The sequence below is a fragment of the Canis lupus genome, chromosome 29, assembly GCF_011100685.1.
Source record: "Canis lupus familiaris isolate Mischka breed German Shepherd chromosome 29, alternate assembly UU_Cfam_GSD_1.0, whole genome shotgun sequence".
Taxonomy (NCBI): domain Eukaryota; kingdom Metazoa; phylum Chordata; class Mammalia; order Carnivora; family Canidae; genus Canis; species Canis lupus.
This window is the reverse complement of record NC_049250.1, coordinates 14,562,670-14,579,508: the sequence shown is the minus strand read 5'-3', so window position 1 is coordinate 14,579,508 and position 16,839 is coordinate 14,562,670. Positions and strand designations below refer to the sequence as shown.

Here is a 16,839-nt window from a genome sequence, read left to right as displayed (position 1 = left end):
TGTGTGTGTGTTTGTTTTGTTTTTTATATCAGTCAGTCCTATTACCTGCATGTATTTCTGTGTCCATGAATGTTGGACCAATCTATTTGTGTTGATTTCATGTCAGGCCTTCATGTCTAGCACAAAGTCCCAAGGGTAAAGAAATTGTTTCTAGCTCTTTGTGCAGAAAGGGGTTATTGGTATGTCTAGTGCTGTGTGTGCACTCTCCAGTAGAGACTGGTATTATTTGGATATGACAAGTATAGAAATGAAATCTCAGAAAAGTTGCATGATTTGTTTATATCCATGCACCTACTGGAGGCGGACTCAGAATCAGAGCACAATTTTCCTGAATCTTTTTTTTTAGAGGGGGGGAGAGGTACAGGGAGAGAGGGAGAGAGAGAATCTTAAGCAGACTCTTAGGGTTGTTGCAAGATGAAATGAAACAATATACTACTGTTAGCACAGTAGTAAGGGGCTAATGACATAACTATTGTTATTAGGTTCTGTAGTATCTAAAGTATTTGAGCATTTGCATCTTGTAATTTACTTGCCTTTTTGCAAAAATTATCCTCCATATTCTTCTTTTCAGTTTCTCATGTATGTTCCTCTTAAAAATTCTTCTCCCATTTCTAAAACTTCTTTCTGATTATTCATCAGTGATGATAATAAGGATGAAGTTGAGGAGGATGATGATAGCTAAGATTTATTGAGCAGTAATATGCTAAGCACCTATATTATATCATTGCATTTTTAAATAACATCCCTTTATTAGGTATACTTTTATTACTCCATTTATAGATGACAAAACGTAGCCTCAGGAAGATTAAGTCAAAAGCACTATAAGGCCTAGGTCTGTCTGACTTCCAACAAATAGGTTTTAATCAGGACACTTGCTGAGACCTTCCTTTATTCTTTTTGTTAATGGAATCTGTTCTTTATGAGGCCCATAATCACCCAATCATTGTATAACATCACCACAGATACACAGTGCTTATTCCAAGAGGGTGTATTTGACTGCTGCCTGGCCAATTAATCCTTCTCTTGTTTTATTATTTATTTATCTATTCATTCATTTTTTTAACACAGACCCAGGAGGCAATAGTCCTTATTTTTCTGATTACTGTAAGCTTTGAGGATATTAAACCCAAAAGGTGCAAATGGATATGTTTCTAGTATTGAGGATAAACCAGAGAATGAATTGACAGCAGAAGAAGTAGAGTAGAATGAGGGAGGATGTCCTAATGGTTTCATATACCTGGTTTCTGTTGTTCCTAAGGTAACTGTGCCCTACTTTTAACTACTTTGAGTAGGACTATATTTGGTTAGACAAAGCATTCAGCATTTTTTTTTAAAAGCTAGTTCAACTTGTTAGCAAAGCATGTGACTAATAAAATACTATGCCTGCTAAAGTAAGGAGAACCAGAGTATGGGACTATCTAATTAATAAAATGAGAAAAATAATTACAATAAAAAAGAATCAAGAAGAGATTAAAATTAGAGATATAGAAAAGATTTCAAGAAAAATTTTAAACTGTACTATAGAAAATGATTATTAAATAATAATGAATTTTAGGAATTAAAACTGTATGATTTTATAAATGGATGGGATAAATTCATAACAAGGTTATGAGTTCATTTCCAGATTTCACATCTGGCTGATCCTAAGCTTCAGATTTTATTTATCCATTTGTTCATTCACTAATTCATTTATTTACATTTAATTATGTTTATTTACTTATCATTTACCAGCTAGTATTTATATGTAATGGCATTTTGGCTTTTCTGCTAACTAAACTACAAAAACAAATATGACAGTGTCATGTTCTGCTTGGAATCAACAATCTAGTGAAGGGAACAGATAATTATAATACAACCTGCTAGTCCTGTAGAAAAGGTAGTACAATGGGAGCAACAAGGACCAAGCGATTCTATTGAAATACCATGTCAAGCATTACCATTGTGAGCATGACATGAAAAATAAAAATCATAAATGCAATTAGAGTTAATAAATTTGACTCTATAAAAATAACAAGGTTGAAGGCAAACAACATTCTGAAAAAATGTTTACCACACAAATGGCTAGTTTACATGACATACAAAGAGTTTTCACATGATAAGAAACTAACAATAAAATAGGCAAAAGGTCTAAATAAGGCTCTTCAAAGAAAAAGGAAATATAAATGCCAATAAACACATACAAAAAAGACTGATGCTACACATAATAGAAAAACACAAATTAAGACAACAATAGTTTTCAAATATTAGGTTGGCAAAGATTAAAATATTTGAATATCAATTCTTTCTTGATGAAGATATGAATGTGAAAGAGAAAGTTTCACATAATTTGGGCCACTAATTCAAGCTTTTTGGAGGATAATTGGGAAAAAAGATATTAAACTCAGAGATACAACCCAACAAATATTTTACATTTGACTCAGCATGTATTTAAATTCAAAGACTATAATTACAATGCCATAAGTAATAGTAAATTATTGGAACCAACATAAATGTATCTATTAGCAAAGAATTGATAAATTCCAGGTAAAAAGTAGTATACAACACTCATATATACATGGGAATGTCTGCATGAACATCAAATACGTACAGAAATATTTTTAGTAGCCACTTTTAAGGAGTGGATGGTGATATGGGCAGAATGGAAAATCTTAATTTCTACTTAGACAAAGGTGCACAATTTTGTACCAAATATACCACTTTAAATAAAAATTCTTCAAAAAAAAGGAGGCAAAATATGATTTTCCATGAAGATTGTGTCACTTTGGCTTTCTTTCAGCAAAAATCAAAGTTATTTAAATAGAAAAAGTCAATCTTCCAAGTGAACAAGAAGTTGGTTTTAAGATAGAAGTGGGGAGATTGTGTACAGAGAATGGATGATGAAGAACAAAAACAACCCAGGAAACAGAAGAGAAATAGAGGAAAACAATCACCTTAGATCCCAGGGCTTTGAAATTCCAGAGTGCTATTGATGGTTTAAGCCTTCATCATTTGCAAATCTCTTGTGGTTTTTGATCTATGTATTTTTTTCCTAGGATCTTTTCTCCAAAGATTGCTTTAATATTTAAACAGAAAAAAATGTTATCTTTATCAAATCTCACATAAAAATTCTTCTGCCTTGATTTTCTACACTACAAAAGAGAGTGTTTGGAATTACAGAGAGAACCAATTTACCAGTTCATCTAATCATTCCCTTCTTCCCTCTTCTATACCACAGTCCTTATCATTTGGGGTCCTCTATTTCTAAATGACTTAAACAATGAAGCTCCTATTTCTCTTGTAGGAACAAACTACCAGATAATAGATCTAATTTTCTGGAAATGTTCGTGATGTCAGGCTAAAATACATGGGTCTGATTCATTCCACTTTTCTTCATAATATTTGTAACTTCTCTGACCATAATTCTTTTCATGTTCTTCGGATATTTTTGAATGGATGTTTCATTTTTCTTCTGCTTGTGCCATCATTTCTTGCTTTAACTAATATTTTTTGCTAATTGAATTGAGACTGTAACATTATATAAACCATAATGCATTTTTTAGAAAAACTAAATGCTAAATTAATTAATTTTATCGCGCATAACAACATCAGAAAAAAATGTTTGATTCTAAAGCCAATTCCTACACTAGCATTTTTCCTAGTAATACCTTGCTTTTGATTCAGGGTAGTTGAGAAGGAAAGGTTCTCTGCATTCTGACACAAGCTTTAAAATTCATGGCCATTTCTCATACCTAAAAAGCATTTTGTGGGCTGTACAAGAGAGAAGGGGGGATGGGAGGCTGTCTCAATAGGTTCTGCATTAGCTCATTAAATACTAAAATACCATTTCTATTTTACATAATTTAACATGGCAAACTATAAAAAAGGTGAAACTAGCAACCCCTAGGCATGCGTTTTAAAACATCCTCATTTAGATGCTAATTTTGATTCTAAGTGTATGACTGGCTTAAAAAAAGCCATTAACAACGGGCCAGATTACTTAAAAGGGATTATTAGGCAAATATGTGAGGGTGTTCTGATACCAAGTGGCCCCTTTTATGACCGACTACAACTACCCTAAATAAAAAGGATTAAAGTATTTGTTTTAAAATAAAAGAGAAAAATCATACAATAGATTTGAAAAAAAAAGGAAAGTAGATAATAATCATCCCAAACATAAATCATGCAGCTAAAAAATAAGCTTACCTTTCCCCTAGTGCTAGAGGTAGTTAGGTTACTGTGACGTCTATAACGTTTAGAAATACCAGGCACGGGTTGACTGGACATAATGGCGAAGTGAACTAAAAAAAAAAAGAAAAATCTGTTTAATAACAATCTCCTACCCTGACTTTTGTGTTATTAAAATCCACCATGACAGAAAAACTGAAACAAGGAAAATAATAGACAAGAGGGAGAGCATGCTATCTCCAGCTGAGACTTAACTCATGACTGGCCAAAATGGTTCAATAATGACATTAAAATGAAACCTCTCAGACAAAAGAGATATATGCCCATCTATTATACTCCATAAACCAATGAGTGGTAGAGGATAGGTGGGTGGTTCTGTAAGTCCATCACGACGGAAGAGTGCTGGACTGGCCGAACTCATACAAATTTCACAGTGAAAGGAGGACAGAGGAAGTTTGAATGGCAGAGCTAAAACATGCAAACTTAGAGCAACAGTTGCATTTCACCTTTGAACTTATTAGACAATTAGTCTTTTCCATTTCATAATTGGCTTTCCTGCTTTTAATCTCTTATATAGTTCAACGTTCTTCTCCAAGTGGTTGCCAAATTAATTTTCTTAAATGGCTTCTTCTTGTGTTATTGCTAATTGTTTAATAGTTTTATAGTTCTTTCAAGAATGTAAACAATAAAGGGGCTGGGATGTTTGCTCACTCATTTTCTCCAGTAGCTTGTAGAGGGTCTTGCCTATTGCTACTTAATAAATTCTTGTTGGGTGGATAGATGGATGGATGGATGGGCAGTTTTACATTTTCCTTCATTGCCTACTAAACTTTAAAATAATATTCACTCTGACATCAAAGAGTCCTTTTATCTTTCCAACATTCTTCTCTATTACTTTAGATTACACACTATTCTCCAGCCAAAATGGGTGACTCACTGTTTCCTAAATCCTTTTCCTATTCATCTGTGTGCCTTGGCCCATGCTGTGAATTCCATCTGCAATATCATTTCTACTCTTCTATATATCTGACTCTCAAAATCCTACCTGCTTTCAAGTTAGATCATATACATCAGATTCTTCATTAAACCTTCCTTTGACTGCATATGATCTATCTCTTTTTTCAACTCTTATGATGTTGCAATATTCTTTTATTATATTCTCTCCTTTAATTAAAGTCTCAGGCTGCTTTCTTTTCCTCCTCTTCTTCTTCTTACCTCTTTTTGTTTTTTGTTTTATTTTTCCTATTTGACCATAAGCTCCTAAAGGGCAGGAAATGGAGTATTATTTGCCTTGCTATCTCTTCAATATTGTTTTCAAACTACAGATTTCAATCCATTAGTGGGTTTTTAAGTTAATTCAGTGGGTTTATCATCATTTTTATTAGGTAGATTATAATAATACATTATTAATTAGAATACAATTGAAAATATCAGGATATATCACACATATTAAGGTTAAATATTGTCTCAGAAGTATTAAGTCATATAAATATATTTGTAAGTGTATACTGCATCATAATATATGTTTCTTACAATCTCTTACAACCAAAATTTCCCAGATCACAGTCCTACAGCATTTAGTTCAGTTATTTGTACATAATAGGCAATCAATAAGTATTTTCTAACAAAAGAATGGATTTTCATGAATTTCTTCATTTTCTTTAAAACACCTCTATGTACCATTCAGTTATACGTATATCTACAGGTATATTTTAATGTCAGAACAAAAATGATAACCCCTGTTTCAGTTCGGGAATGTGGGATGACTTAACACTGACAATGTAATTTGAGAACAGGAGAACAAAATTTCTGCTAAAGTGGAAAATATTGTTACTTTTTAGAAGCACTTTAATTCTTAGCTTTTGAGGTTTTTCTGTTTGAATAGTGTGGTCCATTTCTATTCATTCCTAATGCTTTTTGTTTCTTAATTCTAGTCTCATGAAAAGGCTCTAAATAAATGTAGATTTCAATTAAAAGAGGCTAGACTGTTATTTATAATTAACCATCCTAATAGTGTGAGATTGTTTACTAGCCAAATGAAATAGAAATGGTGGCTTTTACAATAAATTCAGGGTTGGAGCTTGTTGCAGCACATTTGACTTTCTGTTATGCCAACACAGCTGGAGGCAGATGGTGGAAGTGGTTCTGAGCAGCCTGCCCATGAATAATGGTAGGCAAGGGGAGCCCAGCCCTGCGGGAGGGCTCTGGCTCTGCCACTTTTAGGAGAGACTCGGAAATACCTCTTTGTGTTTAGAGTATTGTTACTTCTGAACAGGCTAGAGACCTCCTGCTAAAGAGTAGGAAATAGGGAGCAGTGCAGTTTGAAATTAAAGTGATTTCTTCACACACAAACACTCACACCTCTTAGCATGCTGCACGTGAGCTGTGGAGTCTGCCTTCTCTTTCTGGTCAGGCTCACTGGAAGCACTAAGGCTCTTTTGACCTCAATGAGAATCATAATATTTTATCCCTATTATTAATATTGACCCATCTCCAGGACTGCATAATTATGTTAAAAGAACAAGCAAGCATGGCAATTTTAGGGCTTAATGTTAATAAACTTCAAGTTGATAAGAAGTTTAAAAATTTTATTTTTGAGAGTTGTCAACATTGCACATACATTCATGGTGTTATGACTAGTATGGCTGCCCACACCTCTGTTTTGTATACCTTCACCTGTCCTGTTCCCATTTATCACTTGTATTTCCTCACTTCCTCTCAACTTTCACTGCTAATTCATGCAGTGGAATTGGCAGGATACTGGTGTAACACGTGGTCATCTACAACTCTGGATATCTCTGCCATGCCATTGTCATAGGCAACAACACCCTTCCTTCCCCATGCCTCCTGTGAGACTGTGTCGGACAGGAAGTGTTTTCCTTGACCTTTTTATGGTCCTTGACTGGCTTGAAAATTAAGCTGACAAAGATTAATAGGAGAAAAGCATACACATTACTTAATATAAGTTTTACATGACACAGGAGGCTTCATAAGGAAATGAAGAGCCCCCCGCCCCCAAATGGTTAAGCCTATTTTGTAGTAGGCTTGATAAGAGTGAAGAGTCATGGAAAAAATGATAGGACAAAAAGATATGAGCTATGGATAGTAACCTGGGGGAGAAATTAGAAAGCCCTTTTTGTTATAGATGCCTGTGGGCATCATTCTGTCTTCATAGATTTTAGGGAAGACATCTCTCACGTGAAGGCACCTCTCACCTTTCCACCTGGTTCAGGGGAGAAGAGAGATCACAGTGTCCTTCCTGCACCTACCATTTTTCAGAATCCTTCAACTTAAAATATTCAATATGCCAGGGCTTCATATTTTAGAGAAGCATGTTCTGAGTTCCATCACTGACATGACAACCAGATGACAACAGATAGAACTGTGCTGGCCTTTAAGAAATTAAAGGGACTTAAAAAAGAAGAAGAAATTAAGGAAGTTTGAATTATTTAGCTTGGAGGTTATTGTTAATTAGTTAAAGGCTTGAATTCAATAAGAGTTATTTTTCAGAAGATAGTATTTTTCTTCAGTCACAATAGAATAAAAATAATTTTGTTAACATGCTAGCATATGATTTTCCTTAGTCTTATGTCCAAAGTATTTGTTTGGGATGAGTGTAGATTGTTCTTTGGCATCAAAGGCGTCCCTAAATGTCAGCATGTGAAATAATGCCAGTTTTTTTTAACCTAGAACTGTTTTGTATAAAATAATAGCCACAGGTCACATGTGGTAATTTTAATCTTAATTTAAATGAAGGAAAATGAAATAAATTCATTTCCTTAATTGAACTAGTCATATGTCAAGCGATCAATAGCTACATCCTTAGTGTCTACCCTACCAAACAGCGCAGGTATAGAACATTTATGTCACTGGAGAAACTTTTATGGATAGCACTCTTCTAGAGACTTCAAAACTTAGTTTTACATTACAGGATTCCAGGATACTATATAGAAGCTAAGTGGCTGTTTTGAAGAGTTGTATACTAGCTATGTTTTGTTTTATTGTCGATTTAATGTCAACACATTTTTCTCTCTCCCTTTTTTCCCCTTAGGAGTCAGAAATATCTAAGGGTACTTTGTTGAGATTATTGCATGGGTGGGGTAGAAAGTGACACTTTTTTCTGTAAAGATTTATTAAGTATTTACTATATAACCATACAATTTGCTAGATATTGCAGTTAGCATAGTTATAAAGAGACATGATCCTCACCCTCGTGCTATTAAAATTATAATTAGAGACACAAATAGAAACTAAATGCAGACATCTTCAAGTGATACAATCCCAGATTCCTTCCTTCTCTAACAGAGAATGAAATGGGAAAATGTAGGAGTGCTAAACATGAACCAAATCATTTAAATTAGGCAACCAACTTCTGGTAATTCATTTAGTTTCAGGAGTACCTAGTAGTTAAGGTCAAACTGAAGACAGTCCTTAAAACCTAAATGCATTTCAGCCTATGGTCAGAGAAAGGACAGAGTAAGTAAGAATAGATGAAGCTGACAAAGGGTAGGGAATGAACAAGGTGGTATGCCCATTTTAGAGTTGACCCTTGGAATGGAACTTGGAAAAAGTATTCAGAATTTTGACTCATCTCAGAAATATGTGAGCCATGCATGCATTCATAATTTGCTTGTTCATTTACCTATTTAGTGTTATGTGTATGTGTGTGTGTGTGTGTGTGTGTGTGTGTATTCGGCAACGTACTAAAAATCTTAAGAGTCAAAGAACTTTAGGATCTATATAATTTCAGCCTATAGTTATGATACAGCTGGAATACCCTGGAACTGGATCCAAAATTTTAATTCCATGTAGTTAATGAAAAAGAGAAAATGTCTGCTCCATTATGCTTTTATGATGCCTATTTAATATTTGAAAACTTTGAAAGAAGGCTTGTATACTCCCCAAACCAAATGAATTTGGTTTTAGCCTGCCTTTGCTTGATTCAGGTGAGTTTGATTTTAACACAGGTGCTTACTTGGCCATAGGGTGAAGTGTGGGGAATAGATTTGAAAGAACATGTTGAGTATCTCCAGGACTTTGTCTAAATAGATATTTGGATCATTAGATTGCTATGTTTTTTTCTGGTAACCTAGAGGTAAATTGCCCATTTGTGGTCAGATACAATTGAGTGTCCATGATACCTCTCCCTAGATTGCTCCTCAAACAACTTCTAAATATCTTCTTGAACTTTGGTGTTTCTGTCTTCTTGCTAAAAAATATCTCTGTCTAATTATCACATGCTTTACTGGTTTTTTGTGCTTCTAATCCCATTATATTGTATGGCCTCCTTTACAAAATTAATATAGTTCATTAATTTTTGTGATTCATACATAATGCACACTTATTGATTCTTAACTATCCTATTACCACACTTCAAGTAGCAAGGCGTTGAAGCCTCATCTAAATAATACTTGATTTTTACTTGTATAATTACTTAAGTGTTCAACTCATAAGCTCTATGAGGACAGGAATTGAATTTGTCTGGTACCGTGATGATTTTCCATCACCAAGAACATGATGGTATGACTGACACAATAATTTGCCATACTTACACACACACACACACAGCATACACGCAATTTTCGAAAGGATGAACATGCATGAGTTTGTCAGTATGTAATCATGGCCTTTTCTTTTACATACAGCTCTTCAGAATTTTAGCAGAAATTATTGGAATGGTGCTCTAGTGTGTATGGTATATTTCATAGACTGCATGTGAATAATTACTTCCCTGATATTTGTAAAGAAATTACTCTGTGCTTATTTTCTTTTCTCACAAAAAATATGGATAAGGCTGGTGCCAGATCCTGGACACAGAAACAGGCTAATGGTTTGAGTAAAGACTTGGGGTTGTTTTAGATGAGTGTACAACTGATGATTGAAGCTGAATTTCTGAGCTTCAATCCTGACTCCACTGTTTATTAGAGTGAAGTTCTATAGACTTCAAGTTACTTCATTTCTCTGTGCCTCACTGTTCTTATTTGCAAAATGAGAATGATAATTGCACATACCTTACATACATTGTAAAATACTTAAAATTGAACCTGGCACACAGTGCTCAATTAATTTAGCTGTTATTCTTTTATTTCCCTAAGATTGCGAACATGTTGTCAAATGTAATAAATGCTTAACATTTAAAAGAACGAGTGCGTGGTAAACACTTTCTTCTATGTAGAACAGAGTTCTGTGAGAATTTTTTTTTATTCCTGCTATAATAGAAGGGTATAGGGAACTGATATACATCCATCCAGCATTCAGGACTCTTTACTGGTATGGAAGAACAAGGTGAGATCCACATGTGAATAGCCTTTTGCTTGTGTCATTTTACTGCAGTTCATTAATTGATTCCATGCTGCCAGATTTAGCATTAGATTGCATACAAGGCATTATTCTTATACTTACTGATAAAAATTATGGGAATTCCCTGCAAACATAGATGGAATGCAGAAGTTTATTTTATTAAAAATTAAAATAATAAGAAGAAATAATACTAACATCAACAGTAATATCAATTGGCATTTATTGAGTGCTGTGTACCTTCATATATTTATATGAATCATCTCATTTAGTTCTCTCAAGACCCCTATGACGTAGGAGCCAGTATTAACTCCATTACTATGAGACCAGTGTTTGGAAAGTTAAGTATCTTGACTCATTCATGTCACATAGTAAGTTGGGTCTTGGAACCCAGGTAACCTGATTTAAGAACATGGCAATGTAACAAGAACTGTCATTGCTTGTGTGAGACGTGTCAGTTAGCAAAGCTCTGGTGGACCATCTGAAAAGAGAAATGAAAGTCTGAGTTGCGTGGTTGTTGATTTCCATTGTGAAAATTCTCCTACTAGGGTTAGCTTCGAGGTGCCAGTGTGACATCATGAAGCTCCCAGAATCCTGAATCTTGACAACCAGGTCAAGGCCCCCCCACTCTGCCCTCCCACCCCAACACTGGTGGGGATTACTAAGTCCATCACAGTGGCTCAGGACCTTCCTTTACAAGATGTTTGGCAGTGGCAGTCATATGAGTCAGCAGGTTAGTATGATGCCCAGCAGGGATAGCATTTACTCTCTACACATGAAAGAAAGAGAAAGAATCTGGACTAAGCAAAGAATGTGGTCTTAGGAAAGAAGAATTTGAACTTAGGATTGTTTGGTGGAGGAAACCAGGAGCCAGTTGCTGGAAAGGATTTGGCCTTGGTCTAGGGAATTATGACAATAAGAAGAAAAAACAAAACAAAATAATTTTAAAAAACCCAAAACTTCTTGTTAATTTAGATAAAGATTTGATGGCAGAAATGCTTGCTATTTTCCTTACTTGTGAGAGAAAACAGATAAAAGAATAATCATATTTTCTATTTCTGTAAATTCATAGGAATTTTCCCACAGAAATATGTCTCAGCATTGTCTAAAGATGCGTTAGACTATGAAAGTAAAAAGGGGAATTCCTTGCTCATTTAGCTGTCTTAAATCATTTCTAGAAGAAGATCTGATATTGTAAAAGTATGCATGTAGTTAGACGTGTGTGTGAATTTACATATACAGATATAGTTCATCGATCTGTGGGTATCTGACAAAGTACCTTTCCATATATTGAAGCATCTAGCTTTACATTTATGGACTGCCTGCTAGCTCACTCTTGCTCATGTTCGCCTTCTGGAACCATGCAGGTTGTAAAGTGAATAGAAATTAGTTGTATATGGGTGCTCATCAGACGCTGAAGGACACAGTTGGGTTGAAGCAGCTGTTATTTTCTGGCAGAGACCAAATCATTTCTAATGCTGCAGAATGAGAAGCTTCCTGTCAACTGGTGGCACTTACCACAAGGGAGCAGAGGCCTTTCTACACCTGCTTTCATCTGCAACTCTAGGAATTCATTCATTTTTCTCACGTGGCAATGTCTGATTTTCTCATTCACAACAACAAAAATCTATGAACAGACTACGGTATTGCTCCTGCAATGCCTGTGGAGACAAGTGTTTGTATATATGGATAGTGGGATGGGAAGAAATAGTTCCCTTTTTAAGATTTTCCTGTCATTCTTCTGTTTAATCTAAACTAAGCCATTGGAATGTAGAAAAAATACTAGCCTGTGCTAGAGGAACTGACATTTTCCCCTGGATGTCTAGGAATGCGATCAGACTCTAGGGATGGTGAAAGAAAGGTCAAAGTTAAAGGAAATCATACTTGTTTCAATTACTTTGGATCTCATAATGTCAGTTGTGATACTTCGTTGCTCAACAAGTAGAATTGATTTCTAGCCCTAAACAAGAAGATCTTAAACAAATATCAAATGGTTTTACATAGGTCTTTTGCCTCTGGATTGCTTTTTTAATTCACACACACACACACACACACACACACACACACACACACACACATTCTCTAATCAAATGATAGTTGAATTCTGCTCTTGGTTTAGTCATTAAAGTTAATGGACTTCCAAAAAACTCAGTGCCTATTTTTATTGTCTTTTCAAGAGTGTCAGCAAAGCTAGCTTCTGAATTTATTCCATTAGCTTTATTATACAGGTTGGGTAGCTTGTCCTTCCTTCTGGCCAGTTGGAAGGATTCTTGTATTAGGCCAAAGTACTGTTATGTATTTAGGTATTTATTTTTCAAAAGACAGTTACAAAATGGAGGAAGGAGATGGAATTCTGTCCTGTTCAGAGAATAGTGCCTCATAGTCTACAATCAGACAGCTATTTTCCAAGAAGCCATAAAATTCAACTCAATTTAATTACATTTTACTGAGCACCTACAAGGTAATGTAGCATTATACTAAATACTATCAAATACCCAGAATGTAAGCAATGTGAAAAACTATTGCTGCCCTATTTTAAGCCTTCTTAGTATTTAAAGTATAAACAGGAGACCAAATAAATAAATAAATAAATAAAAAGAAAGAATGAAAGAAAAAAATCAATCTTTTTTATAAAACTTCATTATTTTTTTCTAACCATACAGTACTTCAAATCTCTTTACAGGTAGCTCCTTTAATGAATATTTAGCTAGCTAATTTGCCACTTTTTAAAAAGATTTATTTATTTATTTTAGAGAGAGAGCAGAGGGAGAGGGGCAGAGGGAGAGGGAGAAAGAGAATCACAAGCAGATTCCCCATTGAAAGTGCTCAGAGCCTAACAGGACCCAATCTCATGACGCTGAGATCATGACCTGAGCTGAAATCAAGAGTTGGATGCTTAACTGACTGAGCTACCCAAGCATCCTCTAATTTGCCATTTTTAAAAAACAATATTTGAAGATACTCACTTTTCCTGTTTCTTTTTCATTTTGTTTAATAAAATGAGTAGCAAGATTTTAAAATGATTTTTTTAAAGATTACTGAGTAACCTCATGTATTGTGATATGTAAAAAAACCAGAGCCAATGTCTTCACCCTATATAAATTTAAAAATTGCTGAAAATTTTTCTTTTAATGCAAGTGTGAATTTCATAGTTTTCTTCTTCTTTTTTTTTTTTTTTGCATTCAGTTTTGGAACTTAATATTTTGGTTGAAGACCTTAACATTTTCAGTTTTCATGTAAATAATAAATTAAAGAGTGCTATAGACAGACATATCACTAGAGTATAAATGTCATTGTAAATTAAAAAGGATCAGCAGGATCAATTTTAATATAATCACTTAAAGAATTTTTTCAAATCTCATTAAAGTTATTTCTAGTCATTACAGTAATGGAAACTAGTAAAGCAAAATGTGTCCACTTGAGTTGACATTTAGACAAATTCAAAAGATTGTAAACTTCCATCCTGTTTGACCCAAATGATATAAAAGTGGGGGGAAGGGCTTAAGGTGGTCACATTTTGCCACAATCAGAAGTCTTCCTGATTGAGTATGGGGGCTGAAAACAATAGGCTAGATTCCCAACTTATGAAAAATCATCTCATAATTATATGATTTAGGGCATGAATATGAGGCTTTAACCAAATCTATGGAAAATTTAGATTTTTCAGTTCAAGAGCTCCATGAGTTTATTTTGTTGTTGTGTTTTGCATTAGTTATGTGTGCTGGCTTTTAAGTTTAGTTTAAGGTTTAGCTAATTCAAAAAGAAAGTTACCAATTTACTGAAACTTTATTTTGGTGAGTAAAACATGCCCAAATCACTTGTCTTTGTAGTTTTATGTTTTCAGTTTTCCAGAATATTTTCAAAAGATTAGTAAAAGTTCACTAATAAAAGCTTTATATTCCAATTTTTATAGTTTAGAGATAATATATATACATTTGTAATCATTTTTAAATATGCATTGCAGTTCAGAATTGCTCAACTGAAAACTTTTTTCCTATTGAAAATAGTATTTCCTTATATTTACATTGGGCTTTCTACATTTACAAAATGCTTTCGCATTGATACCTGGAACAATGCCTGTTGCACTTGAATGAAAATGTGATTGAATTCATCATCTGATTTTATTCTCACAACTACCCTGAGAAATTTAGTTTTATTACTATTATTACTTTTATATTTCAAACACAAATGGAAGTTTAGAAGCCACAGGGGTTTTACTGGCAGAACTGCCTAAAAAACAAAATAAACTTATCCCCAATCTAGTCCTATTTCCTCTACACTTTTAATTAATAAGAAATTATAACACCATTTTGCCTATTATTTTATCTAAATATTATTGCAACATAAATCTCACTGGCAAACATATTTCAATTTGAAGAAATACCCATTTTACTAAACTTTAAGTAAATAAACTTTCAACAAACATTTATTAGGTACCTACTAAGTAGGAAACACTGAACAAAATGCACAAATTCTGCCCTTTTGAAGTTTACAATGTAAAGGGAGAGAATACCAATAAACACAGTAGGTCAATGATGCAATATGTTAGCAGGTGTTAAATACTGTGGAGAAGTAAGCAGTGGGGATATAGGAGTGGTGCCCTGGGACAGGGCAGTCTGTCTGGTAGGAGAATCATGAGGAGATCAGGATAATTGAAGTGGTTGGGGGTCAGAGGTAAATGATCAGGTCAGAGGACAGAGGTAGGGAGTATGGCAAAGATCGTGTCATAGGCTGTTGAATGATTTGTGTTTTTTATGTTCATTGAGGTGGTAAGTCATTGGAAGGCTTTGAGCAGAGCAAAGACATAATTTGACTTATGTTCTAGCAGGACTGGTCTAGTGCTATGTCAAGAATAGGCTTCAGGGAGTGTGATGGAAACAAAAAGACCTATTCAGTAGCTATTGGAATAATCCAAGTGAGAAATGATGGTAGTCTGGAAAAGAGTGATAGCAGTGTAGATGGCAAAAGATTGATACATCTTGAATGCGCCACTGGCAGGATTTGCTATTGAATTGGTGTGAAGGATAGGGGAAAACAACAAATTAAAGATAACTCTCTAAGCTGTCTGGACTTAGGAACTAATAATATTGGATTTCCATCAACTGATATAGAAAAGACTAGGAAAATCAGGTTTGAGGGTGGAGCAGGTTTGTTTTTTAACATGTTTATTTGAGATGCCATTTAACCATCAAAAGCAAATATATGAGCAAGATAGAAGAGTATAGAAATTCAGGGGAGTCTAGGTAGGATATATAAATTTGTTAGTTTTTAAGATATACATATGGTACATAAAGTCTTGACATTGGATGGATAAGCTAATGTGTGAGTCTAGATAGAGAAGAAAGAACAACCAAGAACAGTGCCTTGATCCACTCCAATGTTCAGAAGTTGGGAGATGAAAGAATAAGAAAAAGAGGTGGAAAAGAAGTGACAGTGAGTGAGTTAGGAGATGAGGTTGGAGCCCAGGAAGCCAAGTGAAGAAAGTGTTTCAAAGAGGAGAGGTCAAGTATGGCATTACATTATGGAGTTTCAGAAGAGAGTTGGACATAAAAGTCTCATAGAGTGGGTTTAAGTAAGAGTGGAGAGAAAATTGTGATGGTTGAGATATAAAAATCTTTCAAAGAATTTTGCTATTTAGGGTGGTAGAAAAGTAGGTCTTAGGTGATTGGAGAAATAGGACTAAGTAGCTTTTTTTGTTTTGTTTTGTTTTGAAAAGGGAAGAACTACAGCATATTTATGTACTGATGGAAATAATTCAGTAGAGAGGGAAAAATGTTAACACAAGAGAGGAGAATTTCTGGAGCAATGTTCTTGATTGGCAAAAGAAATAGGATTGTTTGATGTGCAGACAACTTATCCATAGTAACAGGAAAGAAAGCAGAATTGAGGGCACAGCTGTAGGTGGATGGAGGATGTAGTAATGAAAATGCGGAATGCCTCCGTTTTCTCAGTGAAATAGAGAGCAAGGACTGATACTGAGCATGAGAAGAGTGGAGGCTGTAGCTGTTGGAAATTTGAGAAGAGAAAGCATGAAATTAATATGTGGGGGAGCAGAATAAACTTGAGAAAGTACAATTACTCACCGGCCATAAGTGCCTATTAAGTTCTCATGGACATAATAAAAAACAAATCATTAAATCATCCAGTTGATATTTATTCTTTTTATGATGTTAGCTACTATCAGACACAAAGAAGTAACAGAATAGTTGTTGCTCATTGGGAAATGATGATTCATTTGTGAAAATGAGATATGTACAACATCTTTATTTTTTTGTACAACATCTTAATACTATTTTTATATGCAAATTATAAGCAATTTAAATGGGATTCAACAATTTTTTTTAACCTATCTACTTTTTGCCCAATGGTAAGTACAGT

General features: G+C 34.4%; 1 long non-coding RNA gene across 2 annotated transcripts in view; it reads right to left on the bottom strand.

Annotated features, from left to right (window-relative positions):
- LOC102153892 overlaps positions 1-7,519 on the bottom strand; it is a 69,300-nt gene extending 61,781 nt beyond the window's left edge. Inside the window, exons 1-2 of one of the 2 annotated variants that reach the window (XR_005381003.1) lie at positions 7,434-7,519; positions 4,183-4,277 (exon numbers count right to left, since the gene is read on the bottom strand). This is a non-coding gene — a long non-coding RNA (uncharacterized LOC102153892). Of the gene's footprint in view, positions 1-4,182; positions 4,278-7,379 lie in introns of both variants that reach the window. The other variant, XR_005381005.1, reaches the window with a different exon arrangement.
- Between the last annotated feature and the right edge of the window lie 9,320 nt (positions 7,520-16,839).